Genomic DNA, 6,680 nt, shown 5'->3' with positions numbered 1-6,680 from the left:
CAATGGAACGAACTCGATGCATTTAATAAGAAGAAGAGATGATAATGAAACACGGTCGATTTAAGAGTTGAAAACGTTGAAATGCCTATAAGCAAGTCTTAAGTTGGTGGTTTCGTTGTGCCCCAACAAATTGGTGCCTTACCCTACACCAAAGAGCCATTCAACATGGTTCAAGTGAGCGATAATCACGCTCTACGCTCAGTATGACAGCTGCAAGGCAATCACTCGCTAAGTTCAGAGCTAATACATGCAACACGCCGGCATTGTTTCCACCGACGCATGGATTCAAGACTGGTGCACTTATTAGTTAAACCGTTCGCCTCCGGGTGTTTCGAGTTCAAGTCTGGATGAGGATTGTTCTTGCTGGTAATAGCTTGAGCCCCTGAATAAGGGGCCGAAGCGTACATCTTGAGAGTAAATGTACAACATATTACCAAATCGGCACCGTGGGTTCTGGTGCAAGTGATGTAACCATGAAAGATGTTGAGCAGCCCAACATCGGTTTACACACGCATAATAGGAAGGCAGCGCTGTCGACTGGTCAGTCGTGTAAGAAGTGTGCATTATCGATCTCCAATATATGAGCTCAGTATGACAGCCCAATTGGTAATCCTCGGGACCTCCAGAAAGGAAGCTGGATGAGGATTACCAAATCGAAAGTTGATAAGTGTAGTGGTACCACTTAGTCAACTTGTATCCCGAAAGATGGTGGACCGAGTCGTCTGGCGTAAAAACCGGACGACTCGAAAGGGCTTGACCCTTTTCAAGTGAGCGATAATCACATTCTACGCTCAGTTCGACAGCTACAAGGCAATCACTCGCTATGTTCAGAGCTAATACATGCAACATGCCGGCATTGTTTCCACCGACGCATGGATTCAAGACTGGTGCACTTATTAGTTAAACCGTTCGCCTCCGGGTGTTTCGAGTTCAAGTCTGGATGAGGATTGATCTTGCTGGTAATAGCTTGAGCCCCTGAATAAGGGGTCGAAGCGTACATCTTGAGACCATGTACAACATATTACCAAATCGGCACCATGGGTTCGGGTGCAAGTGATGTAACCGTGAAAGATGTTGAGCAGCCCAACATCGGTTTACACACGCATAATAGGAAGGCAGCGCTGTCGACTGGTCAGTCGTGTAAGAAGTGTGCATTATCGATCACAAATATATTGGTGATCTGTAGGTTGCGCATACACCATGCCCGGTGTAAAGTGCCGTGGTCCCCCCCGGGGGGCTGCATCAAACCGTTCGCCACGCGAACTACCCAATGGAACGAACTCGATGCATTTAATAAGAAGAAGAGATGATAATGAAACACGGTCGATTTAAGAGTTGAAAACGTTGAAATGCCTATAAGCAAGTCTTAAGTTGGTGGTTTCGTTGTGCCCCAACAAATTGGTGCCTTACCCTACACCAAAGAGCCATTCAACATGGTTCAAGTGAGCGATAATCACGCTCTACGCTCAGTATGACAGCTGCAAGGCAATCACTCGCTAAGTTCAGAGCTAATACATGCAACACGCCGGCATTGTTTCCACCGACGCATGGATTCAAGACTGGTGCACTTATTAGTTAAACCGTTCGCCTCCGGGTGTTTCGAGTTCAAGTCTGGATGAGGATTGTTCTTGCTGGTAATAGCTTGAGCCCCTGAATAAGGGGCCGAAGCGTACATCTTGAGAGTAAATGTACAACATATTACCAAATCGGCACCGTGGGTTCTGGTGCAAGTGATGTAACCATGAAAGATGTTGAGCAGCCCAACATCGGTTTACACACGCATAAGGGGTTTATTGTTATCTGTAGGTTGCGCATACACCATACCCGGTGTAAAGTGCCGTGGTCCCCCAGGGGGCTGCATCAAAACGTTCGCCATGCGAACTACCCAATGGAACGAACTCGATGTATTGAAAGAGATGAACAATTAATAGCGAGAATAGGGGCCCGGAAGCAATTCCGCGGCCCTACGGTCGATTCAAGAGTTGAAACGTTGTACAATCGTGGATAGCACCTAGTGCTAATATGGTGAGAGATAATGTGTGAGGAAATTTAGTTTCCTAAAGTTTAGTTAGTGGTTTCCGTTGTGCCCTAACAAACTTAAAGTTGGTGGTGACCGTTACACCCCAACAAATTGGTGCCTTACCCAACACCAAAGAGCCATTCCATATGGTTCTAGAGAGAGAGAGTTGTGTGGAAATTTATTTCCCACTAAGCGAGTGTGTGTCTGTAGTGGAACGAATTCTGGTTGATCCTACCAGTAATATACGCTTGTCTCAAAGGTTAAGCCATGCATGTCTAAGTACAAACATAAATGAATGTGAAACCGCATAAGGCTCAGTATAACAGCTATAATTCACAAGATCATCCTACCACTAGTTACTTGGATAACTGTGGAAAATCCAGAGCTAATACATGCAACATGCCGGGACTGTTGCCCTCGCGGGTAGCTGAACTGGTGCACTTATTAGTTAAACCAATCGCCTCCGGGCGGCTTGAGTTGAAGTCTGGATAAGGACGCAGATCGTATGGTCGCTTGTCGACTGACGACAGATCTTTCAAATGTCTGCCCTATCAACTATTGATGGTAGTGTAGAGGACTACCATGGTTGCGACGGGTAACGGGGAATCAGGGTTCGATTCCGGAGAGGGAGCCTGAGAAATGGCTACCACATCCAAGGAAGGCAGCAGGCGCGTAAATTACCCAATCCCAGTACGGGGAGGTAGTGACGAGAAATAACAATATGGACCTCTCTAACGATGGTCCATAATTGGAATGAGTTGAGTATAAATCCTTCAACAAGGATCAAGTGGAGGGCAAGTCTGGTGCCAGCAGCCGCGGTAATTCCAGCTCCACTAGCGTATATTAAAGTTGTTGCGGTTAAAACGTTCGAAGTTGATTGCCCGTCCAGACACGTGACCGCCACGGGCGCCCGGTTACACGCCGGGGCCGTTCGTGCGCGCGCTCACGGCTGCGACTCACAATGGTGTACTTGGGCGTTACTCTGTGAACGAGTACCGTGCTACCGGTTAACTCCGGCACGGGCTCCTCATGGTGCTCAAGATACTCACATTTACCTTGAACAAATTAGAGTGCTCAAAGCAGGCTAAGACAAAGCGTCCGGCCCCCCCGTGGGGTTGGCGTTGGCCGAGAATAATCTTGCATGGAATAATGGAATATGACCTCGGTTTATACGATTTCGTTGGTTTGTCAGAAACCTAGAGGTAATGATTAACAGAAGTAGTTGGGGGCATTGGTATTACGGCGCGAGAGGTGAAATTCGTAGACCGTCGTAGGACCAACTGAAGCGAAAGCGTTTGCCATGGATGCTTTCTTTAATCAAGAACGAAAGTTAGAGGATCGAAGGCGATTAGATACCGCCCTAGTTCTAACCGTAAACGATGCCAATTAGCAATTGGGAGACGCTACCCCTATTCGGTGCTCTCAGTCGCTTCCGGGAAACCAAAATCGGGTTCCGGGGGAAGTATGGTTGCAAAGTTGAAACTTAAAGGAATTGACGGAAGGGCACCACAAGAAGTGGAGCTTGCGGCTTAATTTGACTCAACACGGGAAAATTTACCAGGTCCAAACTTATCGAGGTAAGACAGATTGATAGCTCTTTCTCAAATTTAAGGGTAGTGGTGCATGGCCGTTCTTAGTTCGTGGAATGATTTGTCTGGTTAATTCCGATAACGAACGTGACTCAAACATGCTAACTAGAACGCTGTCAGCAGTGCGCCTCCGGGCGCACCTGACGTTACAGCCGGGCGGCGCCTTCACGGGCGGTCGTCGGCTACGTTTGCCCTGCTTAGCGGGACAACTTGTGTTTAGCAAGCTGAGAATGAGCGATAACAGGTCCGTGATGCCCTTAGATGTTCTGGGCTGCACGCGTGCTACAATGTGGGTCGCAGCGTGTTCTCGCCAATAGGCGCCCCCATTCCGAGAGGAACGGGAAATCACTAAAATGCCCATCTAGTCGGGATTGGGGACTGCAACGGTCCCCATGAACCTGGAATTTCTAGTAAGCACTAGTCATTAGCTAGTGCTGATTACGTCCCTGCCCTTTGTACACACCGCCCGTCGCTACTACCGATGGATTATTTAGTGAGGTTTCTGGAGGCTTACCTTCCGCGGTTCCTTCGTGAGCTGCAGCTGGCATGGCTGAAGTTGACCGAACTTGATGATTTAGAGGAAGTAAAAGTCGTAACAAGGTTTCCGTAGGTGAACCTGCGGAAGGATCATTACTGATGATCGTCCGCGAGTGACCAACCATGGGCTGCCTTCGGTGTAGCTCGGTCGCTCGCTTGCTATGTGTCAGAATTTGTTGAAAGCCAACTCGTTCGTTGTACACTTTGATGGGTGACCATCACTGTGTCCCCGTGCCGAGCTAGATCTCCCCTAGCCGTAAGGCACTTGAACGCCCCTTCGACGACGAGTTGCATGTGTGTGGTATGTGTCAGAATCTGGTGAAGCTTTCTGCATGTGATGTGCCTTGTGTGGATCCGTGGCCATTGCATTGTGTCTGGTGCTTAGATACCCAGACACTTAGAACGCTTGCGCGGAAAGCAAACTCGATCGTTGTACACTTTGATGGGTGACCATCACTGTGTCTCCGTGCCGTGCTAGATCCCCCCTAGCCGTAAGGCACTTTGAACGCCCCTTCGACGACGAGTTACAAGAGTGTGGTATGTGTCAGAATCTGGTGAAGCTTTCTGCATGTGATGTGCCTTGTGTGGATCCGTGGCCATTGCATTGTGTCTGGTGTGTAGGTACCCAGACACTTAGAACGCTTGCGCGGAAAGCAAACTCGATCGTTGTACACTTTGATGGGCAACCATCACTGTGTCTCCGTGCCGTGCTAGATCTCCCCTAGCCGTAAGGCACTTTGAACGCCCCTTCGACGACGAGTTACAAGAGTGTGGTATGTGTCATAATCTGGTGAAGCTTTCTGCATGTGATGTGCCTTGTGTGGATCCGTGGCCATTGCATTGTGTCTGGTGTGTAGGTACCCAGACACTTAAGCAAACTCGATCGTTGTACACTGTGATGGGCGAGCATCACTGTGTCTCCGTGCCGTGTAAGAGCTCCCCTGGCCATCAGGCACTTGAAAGGTCCTTCGACGACGAGTTACAATAGTGGTGTGTTAGATACGTCAGGTGATGGTATCTACTGTTGTGCAATACGTATCCGGCCACGGCACGGAACGAACGGGAACTGTGGTGCAGACATACAAAGAGTTAAGCCTATTAGTCATTAACTCTAAGGACGGGGCCATGGGGCGGTACGCAAAGGATACGGATGAGCGAGTATGCAGGCCCAATACTCAATAGCTCGATCCGATCCAAGCACATGAGTTGACTGCGGCGCCAGGTTAACCAATGTGCTAGATTCTATTTGGCCAGTAGAATCTTGTGTCTTATGCGATTTGATACCAAGACACCAGAACGAAAGTTAGTTGAAGAGTTATTAAACTCTTATGAAGTATGGTTGTGCAATCACAACTTATGACTTTAACCTATAAAGTGGATATGGACTTGCAATTATAACATGGAATCTCTACACACCCCATGAGCTCGATCCAATCCACGCACACGAGTTGCCTGAGTAGCGACAGGTATACCGATGTGCAATACGTATCCGGCCACGGCACGGAACGAACGGGAACTGTGGTGCAGACATACAAAGAGTTAAGCCTACTAGTCATTAACTCTAAGGACGGGGCCATGGGGCGGTACGCAAAGGATACGGATGAGCGAGTATGCAGGCCCAATACTCAATAGCTCGATCCGATCCAAGCACATGAGTTGACTGCGGCGCCAGGTTAACCAATGTGCTAGATTCTATTTGGCCAGTAGAATCTTGTGTCTTACGCGATTTGATACCAAGACACCAGAACGAAAGTTAGTTGAAGAGTGATTAAACTCTTATGAAGAATGGTTGTGCAATCACAACTTATGACTTTAACCTATAAAGTGGATATGGACTATCAATTATAACATGGGGCACACACCATGTTCTCGATCCAATCCACGCACACGAGTTGCCTGAGTAGCGACAGGTATACCGATGTGCAATACGTATCCGGCCATAGGCACGGAACGAACAGGAACTGTGGTGCAGACATACAAGGGCCATGGGGCGGTACGCAAAGGATACGGATGAGCGAGTATGCAGGCCCAATACTCAATAGCTCGATCCGATCCAAGCACATGAGTTGACTGCGGCGTCAGGTTAACCGATGTGCTAAGAGAGTTGTTCCTGGGCCTTCAAAGTGACTTCAAAACTATCTTAGCGAATGGTGGCCATGGGCGTAGACATGAGCCACAAGTCACAAGGCCTGGGACTATTGGGTAATAAAGACAACTTAGTCAGAAAGTTAGTCTTTGGACGTACCACCGGGATTGTGTTACATTGGGAACCTTACTATAAAACCCTAGGCAGGGGATCACTCGGCTCATGGATCGATGAAGACCGCAGCTAAATGCGCGTCACAATGTGAACTGCAGGACACATGAACACCGATAAGTTGAACGCATATTGCGCGTCGGACGATTAAACCCGGCCGATGCACACATTCTTGAGTGCCTATCAATTCCTTGATATACAACAAACCAAACTTCAGGGTGGAGCGTGCCACAATAGAACACTATGGCGAGCAGCCCGTCTAGTGTCGTGGGGGAAA

The 6,680-nt window shown here is 48.4% G+C and overlaps 1 non-coding gene across 1 annotated transcript; it reads left to right on the top strand.

Moving 5' to 3' along the window:
• Positions 1 to 6,427: 6,427 nt before the first annotated feature.
• Positions 6,428 to 6,585, top strand: LOC125774176 (5.8S ribosomal RNA). Its single transcript, XR_007420651.1, has one exon. It is a non-coding gene; the product is annotated as a 5.8S ribosomal RNA (ribosomal RNA).
• Positions 6,586 to 6,680: the final 95 nt, after the last annotated feature.

Source organism: Anopheles funestus (genome assembly GCF_943734845.2).
Source record: "Anopheles funestus chromosome X unlocalized genomic scaffold, idAnoFuneDA-416_04 X_unloc_88, whole genome shotgun sequence".
Lineage (NCBI taxonomy): Eukaryota > Metazoa > Arthropoda > Insecta > Diptera > Culicidae > Anopheles > Anopheles funestus.
The sequence above is the reverse complement of the archived record's forward strand: the minus strand, read 5'-3'. Positions and strand labels throughout refer to the sequence as shown.